This window comes from Solanum dulcamara, chromosome 2 (genome assembly GCF_947179165.1).
Source record: "Solanum dulcamara chromosome 2, daSolDulc1.2, whole genome shotgun sequence".
Lineage (NCBI taxonomy): Eukaryota > Viridiplantae > Streptophyta > Magnoliopsida > Solanales > Solanaceae > Solanum > Solanum dulcamara.
In genome coordinates this window covers 23,318,231-23,339,959 of record NC_077238.1, presented here as the reverse complement: position 1 = coordinate 23,339,959, position 21,729 = coordinate 23,318,231, and the positions used below count along the sequence as shown (strand labels likewise).

The window sequence follows — 21,729 nt, the reverse complement described above, 5'->3', positions numbered from 1 at the left end:
CCGAAAGGACCCATAGGGGACACGAGAAGTCCGTATACAGTGTCTGCGCCCAAACCAGGTCTTACATAGACATTTAGTATCCCCGTAGTGGTACTGGAGAGTGAGTGGCCAAGCCGATGTAGAAAAGGGCGCCACCGCCGAATAATTAAGTACAGGCTAAAGGCACCCTAGATGAAGCCATAGTATAAAAGGGGTGATGTCGCGCCGGATATTAATAGAAATTGAGCGCATCCTCTATGCCTCTGAACTGTCAGTGTAAAACAGAGTACGTCCTCGATGCCTCATAAATCTCAAATCATTTTATCAAAGTAGTCCATGTGGTACGATTCCCTTTAAAAACTAGTTTAAAAGTAGTAAAAGGGTGAGAAAGCCTTCTCAAAATCAGTTGTAAAAATCTAGTGAAATACCCGAATTGTACCACAAAACGAGTAAATATGCTCAATCAATATAAGCATGCCATCACCAGCATCCAAACATGAAACATAATACAAACCGTAAAATCGAGCTAAACCACATAGTCAGGGAAAGAAAGGACTAACCTGGGATCCAATCTCTCCTCGAGCATGGCCTTGGACCCAATCAATAATAAATATAAAGGCATCCTAAGCCTTCTGCTGAACAAGTGTGAACAATTGAGACATGGCTAAAAATCAAACAAGGGGAGAAATATCTCTAGAATTGATGCCTTACCCTAAAATATGCCTTCTCAGCTCCCAACGAGCACAACTAAGACAAACTTAAAGCTACGACAAGCCACAGAGATCTCTAACACTAGAACTAAGTCACACCAGCCATCGCAAGCCCCTACTGGAAGATACGCCTAGCTACAAAGGCACTGGAACACAAACTAAATCATCTAAGGCTCAAACCTAGCCTAAGGCCATCAGTACCAATCCTAAGAAGAATAATCTCACCCAACCATAATGCAACCAAAATACAAGCCTAAAATAAGAATCTTAAGAGACTATGCTAGTCTAAGATCCCACCGGAGTAAAAAAAATGGAATAGAAAGGAGGGAGACCCTAAACCCGGCCAATACCAACCTTAATCACATGCAATACATACTAAAGGATATCTAATAGAACTTAGTCAAAGGGTGAGACCGTAGCCTACCTCGAAGCCGAACATGCGCTCTAAATCCACCAAAATAATGCTCTCATCCTCCAAATCACCTCCAATCACTTCCACGCTAACAAAATTGTAATCACCTCGTCAATACAGATATTTTGACACCAATTTTATATTTTTCGGAGATGGACCCAAGTCTAAAATGGGATTGTGGGACCCGCATCAAAAATCCCAAATTCGACTCTGTAAGAAGATACATTTGAGCTTAGAGAATTTGTCTTCCAACTTATAGCACAATTCGACGCTTGAGAAGTACGAAAATCAGTCCATGCATAATTTTACCATTAAAGAATAATTCAAGGAGGGCAGTACCATAGGAACGTAGTTTATTTTTTTTAATCTAAAGATGGGTCAAGCCCATTTATTAATCAATAAGATGAAAAATAAGAAAACTTGGGTCCAAAAGTGACCCAAGCCCAAAGTACCCCAATTCAAAATTTTAACAAGATAAAAATTTAATAGGAAACAACCACGAAGCTATAAGTCTAGCTGCACCGGTGGTCATCTTCAACATCAGCTCCATCAGCTCCATCAGCTCCGAGCAAGGACGCCGACGGTTTCATCCCATAAAATTAGTGAAAATAAAAAGCAGCTGAGCTTGAGCGATATCCACCTGCGCATTTAAATTCTCACGAACGCCATGAATCCAACTCAATGAAGATTTCTTCAACTCACCATACATTTTTACCAAATCCAATGAGGTATAGCTTAACATTAGATCTAATAACAATGAATCTGAATTCCTTTCAACCAGGAAGGAGTAAATTTGGATCTCTGTCGCGTACTGCTGCGCCAGTTGGTCGATTCGGGGACCACCTACCACTAGTTCTAGAATTCTTTCTTTGATAAGCTATTGGAATTGGCTCTGTATCAATGGAATCAATTTAAAGAACCTAAAGGAGCATGAGTCATATATTCCGCTTTACCTATAAATCCCTCCTTCATGCAGGTTGAGCTCTGGGAAGCTAATACCACTACATCGATCTCACGATTCGTTAGGTAAGACTATTTAGCGAGCTTGAAATTACAACACAAGCAAATGATCATGCATGATTTTTTATTTTGTAGCTCATAACCTCTGAAGTCTTCGACTGCTTGAACTGTGATCCTCCTATTACTGTTATGTATTATCCTTGCTACCAATTTATGCTATGGTTCTGTATTAATGAATGTTGAACTTTGAAATTTTGATATTTCCTAGTCCGAAGGTTTGCTATGCCTTGTCTATCACTTTGTAGGATTGATTTAGCTTGGGATAGGAGATCATTCATAGAAAGAAACTGAATATGATGTATACCTGCAAAACTAAAAACATAGTTAGTTAAAAAATCTGCTAAGGTGTTCCCTTCTTTGAAGATATATCTCACCACCACTTGTCTATCCTTCTTTTCCTTCTTTATGCACCTTATATCTACTGAAATACTCCATGGCATCTCCTATCTTTCTTCAATGATGTTTTTTAAAATCAGGGAATCTGTTTTCATTGCCAGAGGAACTAAATTGTTCTGCACACAATACTGTAAACCCTCCTTAAAGGCTTTTACTTCTGCTTCTAAAGCATTGTAGGGATTCATACTTTCAGCCATTGCATAAATCAAATATCCATTGCCATCCCTTATACAAAATGCCTTAGAACTCAAATTTAGATACTCTCTGCTAGATTCATCAGAATTGCACTTAAATACTCCCGTAGAAGGACAAGACCACCTCACCACTCTGCAGGAAATAATGGGAGTATAGTCTTCAAAAAACTCTACAATCAGAGGCCAAGTACTAGGGATATTATGTAACCAAGGATATCTACCTCTGGACATTAAATAGATATTCATATGGATCTCTCTAATCATAGCAATCCTTGATATTTTCCCCTCATGTCTCATTACATTCCTCCTTTTCTAGATCTGCCATATAATAAAGATTGGTATTGCTTCGAACAAAGGCTTCAATTTAGGTACACACTTAGCAATCCACCATTTATCCACTACTTGGTTCAACTGTATGAAAGGACCTTGAATTTCTGCTACCCTAATAAGTTTAACCATAAGAAATTGGCATCTGGACATGCTACAAAAAAATGGTCAAAGGTTTCAGGAACTGACTGATCACAACAAATACAGTCCACTGTTTCAGCAATTCTACTTCTAACTAGAACTTCACCAATGGGAATTCTTTTAAATCACACTCTCCATAGTAAAAAAGAAATCTTGAAGGGAATCCCCTTTTCCCAAACATTCATTATACCCTAATGAACCTCCTTCCTTTATCTCATGATTTCCCAAGCACTTTTCACTGTGAAATTTCCTTTACTATTTGGCATCCACCATGGTTTATCCCTTTCTTATGATAAATAAACAATACTTAATATAGTATTTACATGTTCACAGACTTCATCATTCAACAGTTCATTCATCTTACTCGTGTTTCATCCATCAGTGTTTATTACGTAATTTACTTCAGCATACTCATCAGCAACTTCATGGTTGATAGAAAGTAAATAATATAGAGCACCCAATTATGTCCAATTGTCATTCCATAGGATTGCATGACCACATTTTGGTTCCCACCAGATTTCTTGTTCCATGATATCCCTAGCTTGCAACATTAACTTCTAAACTTGAGAAGCCCCTTTCCATTCTATAGTTTGAGGTCCATATCTCTTGCAATATTTTTTCAATAGGAAATTGGGCCATAGAGAGTTTCTAGTCCTAAAACTCCACCATAATTTATCAAATAGAGCCTTAGACATATCAAAAAGGGATCTAAAACCAATACCACCTTCCTCATTGGGTTGACAAATATTATCCCAAGAGATCCAATGTTTTGCTCTCCTTTCTTCCTTGAAATTCCATAAGAACTTGGCCAAAATTCTATGAATATCAAGGATAATGCATTTAGGGAGAACAACTACAGAAAGTAGATAAATGGGCATACTTTGTAGCACATGATTAATAAGCACCGCCTTACCTCCAAATGAAAGAAATCTACCTTTCCACATTTGTAACTTATTCTGGATCTTTTTAATTAACTCTGTGAAATTAGTATTCCTTTTTTAGCATGCCCAATAGGACATCCAAGATAAAACAAAAGAAACTTGCCTTTGCTAAAACCAGTAGTGCTCTCAACCACTTTTATAGAGTCATATGCATTCTTACTATGTATATAAAAGTGACTCTTGTCCTTGATGATATTCTGTTCAGATTGCTTTTCATAGTCCTGTAAAACCTGCATAACTAAAGACAATGACTTCCTATCTGCTGCTGCAAAAATAATAGTATCATCAACATAGGCCAAATGAGTCAAATTGTCACTCCATTTTGGTAATCCAAAAAACTTGAAATCATTGTGGTAAAAGAGATGATTCAATGCTTTAAATAACAATTCAGTAGACAGTATAAATAAAGTAAGAGATAGGGGATCCCCCTACTTCACACCTCTAGTAGAATGAAAGAAGCCATGAGCTTGACCATTAATGTGGATGGAATATCAATTGTTACCCATAATTCTCCATATCATATCAATGACAGTCTTATCAAAACCCATATGAGAGAGAACACTTATTAGAAAAGACTAATTAACCCTATCATAAGCATTCGCCACATCAAGCTTGATCACAACATTATCAGGATTTCCCCTCTTTTCAATATTATAGATAATTTCTTGAGCCAGCAACATATTTTCATAAATATTCCTTGCTTTTACAAAACCAGATTCGTTTTGTGATATCAACCTAGGTAAGATCCTCTCCAATTTGTCATGAATAATTATGGAGATAACTTTGTTGATGAAATTACTCAGGCTAATTGGTCTTAAGTATGAAAAGGTTTGAATGATATCTTATTTAGGAAATAAGACCAAATTAGTATGAATAATTGATTTTGACAAAGTGTGACCCTGAAAAAAAGCTTGCACAACCTTAATAACACCAGAGACCACTATCTGCCAACACACCTGGTAAAATAGACCTGTGAACCCATCAGGTCCACAAGCACTATCTCCATTCAACTTAAACACAATAGATTTTATTTCCTCTTTACTTGGCAATGTTTTGATCAATGAATTGTCATCTACAGAAATCTGAGGCTGAATATGTTGTGAAAGACTAAGCTTTTCATTACACTCTGTCCCAGTGAATTGCTCAGAGAAAACCTCAATGCTTCAACCGCTATTTCCTCATCTCCCTCAGCCCATAAACTATCTGACTTTTAGATTCTTGTTAAAGCTAGTCTCTTTCTTATCCCCTTAACCAGACAATGAAAAAATCTGATATTCTTGTCCCATTCAATGTACCACCTGATACATCTTTTCTGCCTCCAGAACTCTTCCTCATAGTGCATGTATAAATTGAATTCTGCCTGAGCTTGCTGAAGCACCATCCTGTTAATAGGAGTAGGATAAAATTCAAATAATTCTTCCTTTAGTCTAACAATTTCCTCTCTAATATAAAGTTGTTTAAAAATGTCCCCAAATTTAGCCTTGCTCCACCTAGCTAAAGCTAATTTGGTTTTCTTTTTTCTAAACTTCCATTGCACAAACACATCCTCATTCATATCAGATTTCCAACTCTGCTTGACTACCTCAAAAAAGTCATCACAATCAGTCCAGAATTTTAGAAACCTAAATGGTTTGATAAAATCCTGAACAACACCTCCACAGGATACTAAGAGAGGAGCATGATCTGATCCTGTTCTAGCTAAATATTGAACATCCAAGTTGCCAAGTAAATTTTGACATTCTTGATTAGCCATCACCTCGTCAAGCCTTTTAAAATGCACTTCTCATTGTGCTACCATTCCACAATGTAAAAGGACTATCAGAGAACTATAAGTCAAATAGGTAACAAGAATTAATACAGTAAGCAAAGTCTTCATATTCTTGTGGATATACAGGATGTCCTCAAATTTTTTCTTCTTCCCCCACAATAATATTGAAGTCACCTCCAACCATCCAGGGCATTGAATAATTATAGTCTATTGAGTACAAATCATCCCATAATATCAAGATTTTAGAAGTTGAACACTTAGCATACACCATTGTATACAGAAATTGATTACCATTCTCTAAGGTAAGTTGCAAAGTTAATTGTTCCTCAGTGTTAGCAACAACACCAACCTGAATATGTTCATTAATAAACACCCAAATTTTACCATTGGAGTTATAATTAACATAATGCATACCTAACCTTCTTTTGTACTGATGTATTCCATCAGTGCAATATGAAAGAATTTGTGATATCTATATAATATTTGAACTCTATGAAATGCGTTTTGAGTTCTCACAGATCTAATGTTCTAAAATAATGTCTCTTGTATCATTTAACAATATTTTTACCTATCCTCCTGGCTTGGATCCTTGTTGGCTTTGATTCAAACATCTTCTTGCATTTCACTTTGTTCCCCTTAGATAATTTTGAGGTGATAACCTAGCATCTTTATAAATATTAACCTCTAGCTGGCCACATTCTTCTTCCTCAATATTTTCAATAGTTCTCTCAACAGATTCAGCACTAATAACTCTCTCATTGATAACATCCTCTCTATTTTTAGCTGAATATTATGGGACACAATGGCATGTAATAATTTCATAGGTACTGATTTACTAGTTTTAACATTGGCAATGGTATTATCTGTTGACGATCTCATTATTTGCTGATTATTCTCATTATCAAGCTCACATATATTACCATCATCACTTTGTAATGCCTGATGCAATACAGTTTTTGGAGGACATCTTCCCCTCTCACAGTCCATCACTTGAATAGGTTCATGATAGGTAGCATTTCTCAACTCAACTTTTTGCTCTTGATATGTCACTAACTCCCTTCCCTGTTCATTCTCCACCCTTACTGATTCTTCTATTTAATTGATATCCTATCCACAATTAATAACTTCATCACCCTGATTTGTTTCCTCTATTTTGTCATCATTTGAAGGTATGGTGGCTCGTTGGTCCTTCTTTGTTCCTCCTAAGAAGCTGGTGATCTCCAGATGATTCTGCACTTGATTGGGGATACTTTCATTTTGCTCACTGATCATCTTCTGATTCTTTCCAAAGGATTTAGTGATCCACTCTTTTATGGTCTCCTGTTTGCTATTTTCATCATTGTAATAGTTGTATTACCTTGCGATTATCCTCTATCTTCCATACTTTCTTTATCATATTGCTGTAGTTACTCTTCTCTATTGAAAGAATTTGTTCCTTCTCATTAGATATATCAGCTAGAGCAGCAAAAGAATTGCCCCTATCTGTTCCTTTACCAGGTGTTAATGCTTGTTCACTTATAATTGGTCATTTCTCCATGCTGAATACCCTATTAGTTGGCTGCCAGAATCTCCTCAAAATTCTTCTCCTTCTTTGAGGAATGTCTATGTCTTTGATATCTCTTATGTCCTCTTGTTCCTCAATTTGTACTTCTTTCTCCTTTGTTTGCACCTTGATCTCCTCAGTGGTTCTTGTGAGCTCAGAATAGACACTCCTACACTCTTCTTTTGCATGTCCCTGGAATTTACAATGATTACAATATTTAGGAATTATGTCATAAAGAATTTTACATGTTCTAGCCTAGACTCATTCTCTTCATTCACAATCTCCACTTCCACAAATTTAGGGAAATCAAAGGATAGGTTTACCTGAACCTTAATTCTTGCACAACTTAGTCTAGTCTTGTTTATTGTGGGCATGTATAAATGTAATGGCTTACCCGCAGATGAAGCAAGGGAAAACAATGCTTCCTTCACAAAAAAGGTTGGCTTGAGGTTTGGGAAAGATATCCAAGCCATCGCCTGAGTCGTTTCTTCGTCAACCTTAAACTTTGCATCATAAATAAGAGTCCTCATGGTATATGAGTATCCATCCTTGGACAATAAATAGTAAATATTCTTTGACATTATGTAAATGAAATCTTCTTGTTGATAAAGCCTTATTAGAACATACCTATTACGTAGCAGACCTATCTTACATTCTCCTTTGATATTGAATTGTCTAAGAATAAACATCCTTAGTTCTTCTAATTCTGGCCAATCATAAGAAAATTTTCTAACTACTGTGAATTGAAGATTCTCAATTATGTTCATCCTATCCACTTTTCCTTTAGTCTAACTAATTCTGGGAACACTATTTGAATATGAGACTTTTTTCAGCGGAATTAGATCAACCCCTATCGGGGTAGCCTTAGTACCCGGAATGGCCCTAAGAACATTGGCATAATACTCTTATGAAGAGCTACTTCCAATATTATTGATAGGCAAACTGTTACGTGCAATAGGCAAAAATAGGGTTAATACTAACTGCATTAGAGCAATGATTTACAGGTAGAAATAACACTTTATGAGGGATTTATGAATGGCCAATCCCCTGGATAGGCTTGCCAGTGGTCGGAGGTACCATTAAAGCTGATCTAGGTTAGAACTCAATGAAGGCGGCGGTGGGTCAGGGGAGAGCTGAGTAAGGTGGGAAATTTTTAATATAGACGCTTCAACGGACGAAACTAATCATACCACAATGTTTTTTGTGGAAAATCCCATAATTTAGCTAAAAGAAACACTGAAAATGGAGCTAAAAAGACCAAGAAGCAAACCTCCAAAATTCATCAAAATACCAACTCGAAAATACTAAAAGACAGCAGCATAAAATCAAATTTACCTCTAATGAAATATCTAATGCAGTCCCAGATCTCATTAAAGCGTTCCCCTCATAATTCTCTTGAAGTTAGACCTTTGAATCGTCAAAATTGGATTTATATAGACCAAAAAATTAATTCCCAAAGTTCTTAAAGATTTCACTTTGAAAATACTCAGTGAAGCATCTAAAAGCAACATTTTACCTCAATAGAATGCCCCAAATCAGTTTTCGAGCTCTCCAACGCGTTCTCCTTGAAAAATCTCACAAGTTTGCCTTTTGAACACCCAATTTGGAGCTCTAGAGCTGGGGTTTTGAAATTGAAAAAGTACACAAAAAATGGGTTTTTAAATTGCACCATCAGTGCACTGCTGCACCCTCTTTTTGGCACCGTCCAAAATCTCTGACGGAGTGTTCAAAATTCGTTTGGAACCCCGTGAGCTCAAAAGAGCTATGCTACCCCATCAAATTTGATATTTCGGACTCAATGAGGCATTCAAAATTCTCATACGAGGTTATTTTAATAAAAAATGGATCCCACACTCAAGTGTCATTTTAAGACAAATTCCACAATGGGCCTCGGGATTAGACCAAAAGCCTCGGGAAGTGAACAAAGGGTCATTCTAGATCAAACTCAATATTTTAGAACTAACTGCACTGTCAGAATTTTTAGTCCAAAATTGTATCAATTGCCTCGATGCTCATGCCGACAATGCAACTAGCATAATTTGGCTATTCAGAGCTGATAGAACCATCAGACTTTGAATTTAAGGTCTCTTTGACCAGAAACTCAAAAAGTTGCAACTAAACCAACTTAAGCCTTCAAAATACCAAATGGCTCGGGACCTCTAAAAATTTAACCAACACTTATTCTAATGCAAAAACCATCCTCCGAATCCAACGGAGTCATTGCAATTTTATTCCGAGCATCAAAACTCTGAAAGCTGACCAAAGTCAAACTATGACCTAAAATTCCTCAAATCTTCATTACAACTCCAAAACTGATTCCGTAAAATCTTCCAGACCAATATCCACATTCTAGAGCAACTGGAATTGATGGAATTTCGTTCCAAGACTTGTAGCTCTTGTTGACCCCAAATAACACTTTTGAACACTTAAAGCTTATGAAATCTCAAAATTTCTAAAGACTCAACTTTTCATAAGATTTTCTAAAACCAACACCCGGTACCAATCAGAAATGACTCAGGGCAACTAAATGGAATGGTAACATAGTCATTTTACAAAAAATTCCAAAATGACCTCTAGGGTCATTACATCATCCACTACTAAAAGAACTTTCATTTGTGAAAGTAAAAGTACAGTCATAGCTTGGAGGCACAAAAGGATGAGGGTTTCGGGCCCGCATGCTTTTCCAGAACCTTGGACACTCTCTCAGGTCAAACAACGCCATTAAAAAACTTAGGCTGAGAGGAAAATACTCAAATTTACTTCCAACTTCAAAAATCTTTCGGTCCTTTCTTGGGCTCCAACTCTCGCTCGCTTAGCCCAAACTTGACCAAAAACATCGGATTCCAACTGAGGACGACCAAAATAAACCAAAACCATCGACATGAGAAATATAGGACCATGGAAGATACAATTCACTTAAAAATCCAAATACTTGTCTTATGCTTCCAAATATTTTTCTCCAAGCCACTAAGGGTATTCTGCTAGTCCTTAGCTATCCTGAAAACCTTCAACGACTCCAAAAATTGCCTACCAAACCATACAACACCAACCTCGAAGGAGTTACATACTCTATCTGAACATCGGAGGATGAAAATAACCAAAACAAGGTGACACCCCGGGCAAAGCCCTAAATCTCAATCTCAACTTGAAAAACCAAGAACCCAAGCTGAAACTCAACTTCTGGAATTGAACACTCTGCTCCAAAGGACAATTGTACCATGAACTAGAATACCGTACTAAGTTCAACCCTAGTGACTCACTTCTACCATAGAAACTTCTAAAAAATTGGCATCGTGTACCCACAAAACACTCTGCCGCCTTAAGTCTGAGCCAATCATCCTATTCCAAGGGAAACCAAGAAGTTAGGCGACGTACAAACATGGACAACCGATAGGTAATGGTCCAAGGGGATATGCCAAAATAAAGCTTTCCATCCTTAACAAATTCAAAATCCCACACTCCACAAATTACTTTGACCTCATCATGTATATGAGATTTACAACCAACTTCCCCACCAGGTAGGTAAAAGAGAGTAGACCTCAACTCTGCAGTTTAAGGACTGGAAATACCAATAAGGCATAAAGAGGAATCAACAAGCAGAATCTACTGTAACTCCAAAGATGCTACACCTCCCTCACATACTACCTTGACAACCAACCTTTCAACTACGAACCAATCGATGCAAAGTAATGAGAATAACCGTCTAAGCCATGAAAACTAAAATGGCATATGGGGGTTACTAGTCAATGTAACGGAGACAAAAGGGAAAGCTTACTAGAATGGCCACAAACTAGGAACAGAACCACCAAGGCAAGGCACGGGGAGTTGCTCAACCGCCACTACTCTAAATAGAAAATTAGCTTAGTCGATCCACTACTAAAAGAAATCAATTACAGAGCTGAAACACATGCACATGAGTCCAGATAAGGCAGTCACAAAAGTCAGGAGGTAACTAACAAGACAAATAGACACGTGGGTATGAAAAACCCCAAAACCACATAAATTAGGCAATATAGAGCAAAATAAGGAAATCAAGTGAATATCATTAATACCCGGATCCTCGACATCAGACTGACTTATGGAAGCATCAAATGGATCGTGATTGACCTTGTCTTGAACACCTGAAGCATTACTAGCAACCCTCTGAGCACTACCTCTATCTGGAGGAGGTATAAACCATGGTACTGAACTGGACGAGCAAATTGCACACCGGACCCATATCAAGGACAAACTCTAGATTGATGGCCAAGCTCTCCACATATACAAAAAAGTCTAACAACTCTGGTCTGGTGGATATGAGGAGTTTGAAATGTCTGAAATATCATATCTCACCTGAGGAACTCTCGAGACTAATGGTCAAGTGAACCGCAGACATAACACCCTGAAGCTGAATGCCCTATAATAATCTGATTGTGATAAGAAGGGAGAAAATCTAATCCCCTCAAGAACTTTCCCACACTCGAACCACCCTGATGGGATGGGCAGCCATAGGTGTCTCTTCCCCTAACTGATTGCACCGAGGCCCTACGACGCTTTCTAACAAAGTGGTATTCCTTGGTAGCCTCATAGAAACCGATACTAATAAAATCCCGCTAAAAGAATCTAAATGGGACATGATATGCTCCAACACTTGAAGGTCCAATGTACATACCCCAAGAAGTCTAACCTGAACTATATCCGTTATGAACTCCTAATCTGTTTCAAAACATCCTGGAACCTGAGGTACTACCGTGGTGGGCCTGATAGGTCGAGAAGAAAGATGACCCTCACCAAACTGACACTAGCGCTGAAGTGGGATGTTATCACCACTGTGCTGATAGAGAGACCTATTGCCACTACCTCCTTACACCTCAAAGCACACCCGCTCCACTGCCCTCACATGGCTGACAATCTGGGGAAGGGTAGACTCAGCTACTATCAAATGCTCTGATGCCAAACAGAGTGGCAAAGACAACCCGTAACAAACTCTTGATGCATATCCCAATCTATAGGGGATGATGTGGGGTTATTCCCAGCCCATTCAAGAAATTCAATGACATTTTTTGATAATGATGATGAACCCTACTAGGGAACTACCAACCCACCTCTAGCCTGAGAATCATCTGTCGAAACTTTAGTAGAACCTGTTGACACTCTGACCATATCCACCGAAAAACTTATCTTATCCATCTAAGAAAGAATGAATTCCAAATGTTCATTTTAGAGGTTATTCAAAGCAAGGACACATGATAAGGAGTCAAGAAAATAATTCTCTAAAAATGCCTTATAGCCTCCCGAAGATAGGATACAGACGTCTCCACACCGATCGGCGGGACTCTACTAGACATTGCCCTCATACCAACGATGTCGGTCAATCTAGAGCTCTGATACTAACTTGTCACAATCCAATTTCTCAGACTGTAATGGCACCTGCTAACACCTACCAGCAGATAAGCATAACCCTTAATCCTTAGTCGGGAACCAGAGGTAACGGGCTATCAAGCGGAAGATGAATAAATAAAATGAAAGGTAAGTAATAATGATAAGAAAGAGAACAATTGAAATAGAACAAGAAACCACTCCAAGACTTGACATCAGTCAATAATCGAGCAACTGAAATAAATACAAATACAAGGCCTTTACAAGTACAATAAGAGTAAGGACAGTCTTCGAAAGCAAGTAAATACTAGTCCTATTCCAACATAGATGGAAATATGCAACTCCAAACGCCAAGAGCTAACCAAATATCCAAATTAAGCAGCTTCGCACCAATCCAAACAACGGCGATAACCCATACTATGATCTGCATGGGCAGAAGTGTAGTATGAGTACCAAAGAATGGTACTCAGTAGGCATAGGCCGACTAAGCTCCACAGATAAAACAAGTATAAATCACAAGTAATTAGGTAAATATAGCACAAGTAAGCAATTAAGATCTAACACAAGGTAAAGCAGAAAATAAGAGTAAAGAGGTAGGATATATATAAACATAGGAGATAGAGAAATAACACACCTGCACGCGCAAGCCTCAACTTATTTACAACAAGAAAGAACTAAAGGAACCAACTAATCAAGGACGGAAGCACTATCTACCACAACTAATCACATACCACCTAAGTACCAAACCAATTGAGTCCAATAGGAAACACCAACAACAATAATCCAGATTAAGATACCCTGCAACCCAACTACAGGTACAATAAGAGGTAAAAATAATTATAATCAGACAATAACCGATCAGACGCATATACCCCTGGAAGGCACAAATAATGATAAACATACCACCGCCCCCTATAAATCGGGGGACTAAAAAGCAAACAAATATACTGGTAATAAATGATGCTAATGAATATAAGTTTGTAGTAAAAACTAATAACATCATCGGTGGCTCTCAGCAATCAACAATGACAACAAGTGTATAGACCCACTCCGGCCCACTTCTTTATCTAGTTCCATGGTGCATTGTCTAGAAGGGCCGATAGGGGATGTGGGAAGTCTGTATACATTTCCTGGGCCAAAATTAGGTCTTACATAGACATATAGTATCCCTGTAATGGTACTAAAGAATGAATGTCCAAGCTGATATAGAAAAGGGTGATGCCGGCAAGAAGGGACGAACCTGGGCATCCTAAGCCTTCTGCTGAACAAGAGCGAACAATCAAGATATGACTCAAAAACAGACAAGGGGAGAAATATCTCTAGGATCGATGCCTTACCCTAAAATATGCCTTCTCATCTCCCAACGAGCACAGCTAAGCCAAACCTACAACTACGACAATCCAAAAAGGTCTCTGACACTAGCACTAAGTCATACCAGCCATCGCAAGCCCCTTCCGAAAGCTACTCCTAGCTACAAAGGAACCGGAACACAAACTAAAGCATCTAAGGCTCAAACCTAGACTAAGACTATCAGTACCAATCTTAAGAAGGATAATCTTACCCAACTATAATGCAACCAAAACACAAGCCTAAAATAAGAATCTTAAGAGACTACTGTCATGACCCGCCACTTGATCATGAAGATGGGGGAAAGATCTAGAGTCTTGGAGAGGTTAATAGAAGACTCTAGAATGTCCAAGAGAATTCTTGAAGAAGGTAGAAGAACCTAGAGTCTTGGAGAGGTTAGTGGAAGACTCTAGATCCTTATAGAAACTTGTAGAGAAGTCTTGAAAGACTTAGAATTCTCTAGAGTGTGTAGAGAATCCTAGAGAGGGACTTTTTTGTAAATATGGAGGGACTTGTATAGCAATTTTTATTTACACTTGAGCCCCTTAGGAGTAGTATAAATAGAGGGGGCATTCATTTGTAGCAAATCAAACAATCAAGCATTCTTCCAAAGCAATACAAAAGCCTTCTTCATAAAAACTCTCTTGTCTTTCTTACAATCTAGCATTCCCTTAGCGATCTAGTCTTAAAGGCTTACTTGAGCTTACAAGATCGTAAAAGATTCGTGAGTAAGTTGTCAAGTGCCGCACGGAGGTCTTAGTCGAAGTCTAAGCCCGTGACAACGTGGTATCAGAGCGAGGTTCTACTAAGGGATATGGCAAGTGAGGGAGACATCAACGCCACTACCGCCACCAACGTCAAGCAAGATGTTGGAAGGAAGCACCGCAAGGGAAAGAAAAACTCTAAGAGAAATGAGGAGGTGCCGCTTGAGCCTACACCAAGCGAGGCCCTAACATCCTACTCACCCTCGGCCACTGAGGTGAGTGACGATGAGCGAGGCGAGGAGCCCGTGGACGTCATGCCCGGCATGGAGTGGATTGCCAGGGTGGATGCTGCCCGGCAAGCTGTGGAGATATTAGGCAAGCGCTTAAACAAGGTCGACGGCAAGTTCAAGTCTCTGGAGGAGTTCACCCTTGAGGAGAACGATAACATCCGGAAGGAGTTGGAGGTGCGCAAGGCTGCCGAGTACGAGATGAAGGAGGTGATCACTTCCTTGGAGTGTCGGCTCATGGACGCGCTAAGCATAATGGAGACCATGAAGGCCGAGATGGCAGCACTCAAGGGAGATGTGAAAGAGGGAAGATGCGTGACGTCCAGCGCGGATAGGGAGGCCAAGATTGAGGCTCCCAAGCCACCTATGTTCAAAGGTGCCCGTGAGGCACAAGAGGTGGAGAACTTCCTTTGGCACTTGGAGAATTACTTCAAGTGTAACAAAGTGAAGAGTGACGAGACGAGAATCAACACGGCCGTGCTATACCTTTTGGAGATGGCCATGTTATGGTGGAAGCGCAAGGAGTCCGAGATCGGGAAGGGTATATGCACCATCAACATCTGGGATCAGTTCCGTGACGAGTTCAAGAAGGCCTTCTTCCCCAACAATGTCATCTATGAGGCCAAACGCAAGTTTCGGGAGCTAAAGCATACGGGTAGCATACACGCCTATGTGAAGGAGTTCACTACCCTCACGCTTCAAATCCCTAACCTTACAGATGAAGATATGCTTTTTTACTTCATGGATGGACTACAGAGTTGGGCCAAGACAGAGTTGGAGCATCGCCAAGTCAGCACCATCGATGAAGCCATCACACAAGCCGAAGCTTTGACAGACTTCAGGCATGACAAGCATGACCGAGGAAGAGGAGACGAGACGAGAGGTAGTCATGACCAAGGTGGGGGAGATTGTGAAGAGAAATAACCTCATCCCAAAAACTACGACTACTATAAGTCCGATGGTAAGAAGGCTGGACGACAAGGCGATGCCGACAGAAAGGCGCAGAATGCGAAGGGGAATGGATGCTACATATGCGGAGGGACGCATGGTTATGCAAGGTGTCCTGAACTGAAGAACCTTGGTGCCATCCTACGGGAATGGAAGGGGAAAGATGCACAAGGGCAAGAGCAAGGTTCAGACACAACGCAATTGGGCTTGATTGGACTATGCGGAGCTATCGCAAAGCAATTAGAAAAGCCAAAGGAGTACGGCGCACAATATGTAGACATCATGATCAATGGACGACCCGCTCGTGTAATGGTTGACACAGGTGCAGAGGCCAACATAATGACCAAGTCAGTAGCTATGAAGTTGGGGCTAAGTTACAGTCCAAGTGACGCCTGCCTCAGGACGGTTAATGCACCCCTTACACCTGTGTGCGGAGTCGCTCAAAGAGTAGACATCACATTGGGCAAGTGGCGAGGTAAGACCAACTTTACCGTCGCTCCCTTAGATATCTTTGATATCGTCCTTGGGCAGGAGTTCTTCCAGCGATGCCATATGGTGATCGACCCCTACCTCCAACAACTCGTGGTTATGGAGCAAGAGGGATCATGTATGGTGCCCCTAGTCAAGGTGCCGAAGATGGAAGGACCAACCCAACTTTCGGCCATGCAGCTTGAGAAGGGCCTAGAGGAGGGAGTACCGACGTTCATAGACACCATTGCGAGTTTGAGTGAAGACAATGGTGCTAGAGAGGCATTGCCACCTTGCATGAAAAAGGGCGTGATGCCGAAGAAGTTGCCAAGACACTTGCCTTTAAAGTGCCAGAAAGAACGGAGGCCAGTGTTGACTGAACCAAGCAGGAATAGGGACTACATGCCACTGTCATTTTCCACGTCCACTAGAAGGGACAATCTCTGGAAGAGGCCACATAAGAATGGCATGAAGACTTGTGGCAGTTTCAAGACTAAGTCTGGAGGCTTTTGTAGCAGCAGTGCGCCGAGGTTGTCGCCATATCAGGTGGGGGAGAGTGTCATGACCCGCCACTTGATCATGAAGATGGGGGAAAGATCTAGAGTCTTGGAGAGGTTAATAGAAGACTCTAGAATGTCCAAGAGAATTCTTGAAGAAGGTAGAAGAACCTAGAGTCTTGGAGAGGTTAGTGGAAGACTCTAGATCCTTATAGAAACTTGTAGAGAAGTCTTGAAAGACTTAGAATTCTCTAGAGTGTGTAGAGAATTCTAGAGAGGGACTTCTTTGTAAATATGGAGGGACTTGTATAGCAATTTTTATTTACACTTGAGCCCCTTAGGAGTAGTATAAATAGAGGGGGCATTCATTTGTAGCAAATCAAACAATCAAGCATTCTTCCAAAGCAATACAAAAGCCTTCTTCATAAAAACTCTCTTGTCTTTCTTACAATCTAGCATTCCCTTAGCGATCTAGTCTTAAAGGCTTACTTGAGCTTACAAGATCGTGAAAGATTCGTGAGTAAGTTGTCAAGTGCCGCATGGAGGTCTTAGTCGAAGTCTAAGCCCGTGACACTACGCTTGTCTAAGTTCCAACCGGAGTCAAGAAAATGGAATAGAAAGGCGAGAGGCCCTAAACCCGGCCAATACCAACCTAAATCATATGCAATATATACTAAAGGATATATAATAGAACTTAGTCAAACAGGGAGACCTAGCCTACCTCAAGGTTGACATGTGCGTTCCGAATCCACCAAAATGATGCTCTTGACCTCCGAATCACCTCCACTCACTGCCACGCTAAAAAAATTATAATCAGCTCATCAATACAGATGTTTTGAAACCAATTTTACATTTTTTGTACACAGACCCAAAATTGAGTCTAAAATGAGATTATGGGACCTGCATCGGGAATCCCGAATTCAACTCTATAAGAAGGTACATTTGAGCTTAGAGAACTTATCTTCAACTTATAGTACAATTCGACGCTTGGAAAGTACGAAAATCATCCCATGTATAATTTCACCATTCAAGGATAATTCAATAAAAAGGGAAGTCTCTTAGGGACGGAATTTACCTCAAATGATTCTTCAACGGACGAAACTAATTACACCACGACGTTCTTTGCTTAAAATCCCATAATTTAGCTAAAAGAAACACTGAAAATGGAGCTAAAATAACTAAGAAGCAAACCCCAAAATTCATCAAAATACCAACCCAAAAATACTAAAAGACAGCAGCTTAAAATCAAATTTTCCTCCAACAAAACTTCTAATCACTACCCGAGCTCATTAAAGTGTTCCTCTTAGAATTCTCTTGAAGTTAGACCTTTGAATCGCCAAAATTGGATTTATATAGACCAAGAAATTAATTCCCAAAGTTCTTAAAGATTTCACTTCAAAAATACTCAATGCAACATCTAAAATCAAGATTTTCCTCAATCGAATACCCCAAATCAGTTTCCGACTCTCCAACACTTCTACTTAACATATCTCACAAGTTTGACTTTTGAATCACCCAATTTGGAGCTCTAGAACTCAATTTATGGGTCTTGAAGTTGGAGAAAATACATAAAAATGGATTTTTAACTTGCACCAGCAGTGCCTTGCTACACCCTCTTTTTGGCATAGTCCAAAATCTCCAATGGAGTGCTCGGAATTCATTTGAAACACCGTGCATGCAAATGAGATATGCTATCCCACAAAATTCGATGTTCTGAACTCAATGACGTTTAGCACCCATATTTCAGAATAAAAGAACAAAGACTTGAGTGGACGGTATTCACGAGCATACAGACTGAAGCAGAGAAGAAACAGAATGTTGGTCTGTATTCAAAATTCTCATATGAGGTTATTTTAATAAAAAGTGGGTCTCATACCCAAGTGTCATTTTAAGCTAAAAGACGTTTTTACGGGATCCCTATCTACCAAAATTTTAACTTCTGGTTCCGGCGAACGAATAATCAGCTGGAGCACAGTCTTCGCCGGTCTCAAGGTTATCAAAGTTCCCTTTCAGAAAATTCTAACACTAGTAGAAATGCCTATGCTTTATTCTTCTGAAGGTGGGAAAAAAGATATGCCGCACAGAAACCGAGACCTGAGAAGTGATGTATCAGATCGGCTAATGCTCCCAGGTATCCACAAAGGGCCTCAAAATTATACCTGAATCCTCGAGAATCGAACGAAGGGTTATTGTAGATCAGATTTGACATTCCGAAACTAACAACGTTGTCAAAATTTTCATCCAAGCTTATTTTTTAAGAATGTTGACCAAAGTAAACCATAGACTAACTTTCAAAGTCAAAAGTGCGAAATGGTCCAAACTCGTATCAATTGCCTTACTCTGCCAACAATGTTACTAGGCTAATTTAGACATTTCAGAGTTGATAGAACCATCAGAATTTGAATTCGAGGTCTTCTTGACCCAGAACTCAAAAAGTCACAACTAAACCAATTTAGACCTTCAAAATACCAAAATGGGCTCGGGACATCTAAAAATTCAACCAACAGTTCTTCTAGACCAAAAACCATCTCTTGAATCCAACGAAATCGTTGAAATTATATTCTGAGCATCAGAACTCCAAAAGTTAATCAAAGTCAAACCTTAGCCTAAAATTCCTCAAATTTCTAACTCAAGACCTCAAATCTTTGTTACAACTACAAAACTGATTTGCTAAACTCTTCTAGACCAATTTCCACATTCCAAAGCTGCTAGAATAGACGAAATTTTCTTTCGAGACACGTAGCTCCGGTTGAACTGAATAACACTTTTGAACACTTAAAGCTTATTAAAACTCAAAATTTCCAAAAACTCAATGTTTTATAGGATTTTATAAAACCAACACCCGATACCAATCAGAAACTACTCGGGACAACTAAAGGGAGGGGTAAAATGGTCATTTTATAAAAAATTCTAAAATAACCTTCAGGGTCATTACAATTTCTTTTCCAAACCTTCTTCCAACCTTCTTTATAAAGGAATGTTTGATTTTCAATTGTCTCGACAGTTGTTAAATCAATCAACTTGGATCAAGCACCGATAAAGAAGACTACGCCTAGTTATAATGTGTGAAGGTATTGGTGGATCTCAATGATAAATTCTCAAAATCAATGCATGATGAATATAAAAAATTCAGAATCGGGGAAAATAAGGTCAAGCATGACACAATTCAATATGACTATGTGTCTAAATATTTTTTTGAGTGCAAGATGCAAGGAAACAATAAAAATAATTGTAAAGAGAATAATAGCTAGAACAAAGGAAGAACAAATCAATTAGATAAAGGAGAATCGACACAGCAAAGAGCAGCAACCACTAATGCAAAAAGGGAATGCTAGAATTCTTTCAAGTGGAAAAATGCTCGAAGATCTGAGGAATTGGAGCATTGTCAAGGACTAATTATCTTGTCTTATAAATATTAATTTACCTATCACTGAGGTGGGTAATAAATTTGATGTCCTTGCATAAGAAGATGAAATCAATAATAGGAAGGAGGATAATATGACTAATAAAGACAAATCACCAGTTCACATGGGAGAATCAACAAAGGATTAAATCACAATTTTTTTGGTCTAGTGGTACAAGGTGGAAAAGAAAAGGAAAAGGAGAATTTAGGAAACAAAACAATAAGAATCCTATAGTTGAATCTGTTCAACTGAAGAAAATGGGAAAGAACAAGATATTCAAGAAAAAGAGATATCTTTTGTGGAATTTGGTGATAAATCAACAAATATGAAGGGAAAGAGTTAGAATAATAGCAAAGACAATCCAACTAGCATTAAAATATATGAGATGAATAGCCTAGCCATTTCAAAGAAGAAGAAGAATATAGCAACAACAATCCCAGAAGAATTAATTCACATGACAAGGAGGGTCAAATCAAAGGAAAAAAACTCAAAATGAATGAGGCAGGTTCTGAATCTGTTTGTGCTAATTCCAGCAGCCTTGCAAAACAATCTGAATATTCAAATCAACAAGATATGAAAAGAGGTTAATCAATGATAGTTTTGGATATAAATATTAACAAGGAAGTAAATAGAGGCAATGAAAAAGACATTGGAGATAAAAGTCATATAATAATAAATTCTATTGAATTTCAAAGGGAGTTACCTCAATCTCTAAATGAGATTTTACATGAAATTCACATACATAAAGAGTCAAAAGTTGAGCAGATGCAATCATATGAAAATCAAATGGTTCCAACAAAAAGTAATATTCATTAAAAGTAGACCTTTCTCCAAGAAGTACTAAGTCAATGAAGTCAGTAAGAAAAAGGAAGAAGCATGGCATGGAGAATCTACTAAACCCATAAAAACACAGTCCAAAAGATAGGTGACTAACAAACAACAAAATTCTCTATGAAAGTACTCATATGAAAATTAGGTTGGGTGATGACTCAAAATACTTTTCAAAGAGCCTAGATGATTCATAAATTTCACAAATTCAATTTTGTTACTTTGATGGAACCATTTCAGCATGTTAGATTGTAACGAACTATTCCCTTCGTTATGAATAGACCAATAGGGAAGGATTTTGGGCCAAAAACTTTGGTAATAACTTTGAAAAAATTTAGATTAGGCCAAACTTGGATGAATTCTAAATCAGGTGAGGTGTAGGTGATCATGTGAATGGTGGAGGATCAAATATCTAATTGGAGTGGGTAGGATGATATCCAAGATGATACGGAGAATT

The 21,729-nt window shown here is 38.8% G+C and overlaps 1 long non-coding RNA gene across 1 annotated transcript; it reads left to right on the top strand.

The window, feature by feature from the left end:
* The first annotated feature begins 1,604 nt into the window (after nt 1-1,604).
* Nucleotides 1,605-7,369, top strand: LOC129880454 (uncharacterized). Its single transcript, XR_008765397.1, has 4 exons — nt 1,605-1,829; nt 2,078-2,127; nt 6,842-6,897; nt 7,058-7,369. It is a non-coding gene; the product is annotated as an uncharacterized LOC129880454 (long non-coding RNA).
* Nucleotides 7,370-21,729: the final 14,360 nt, after the last annotated feature.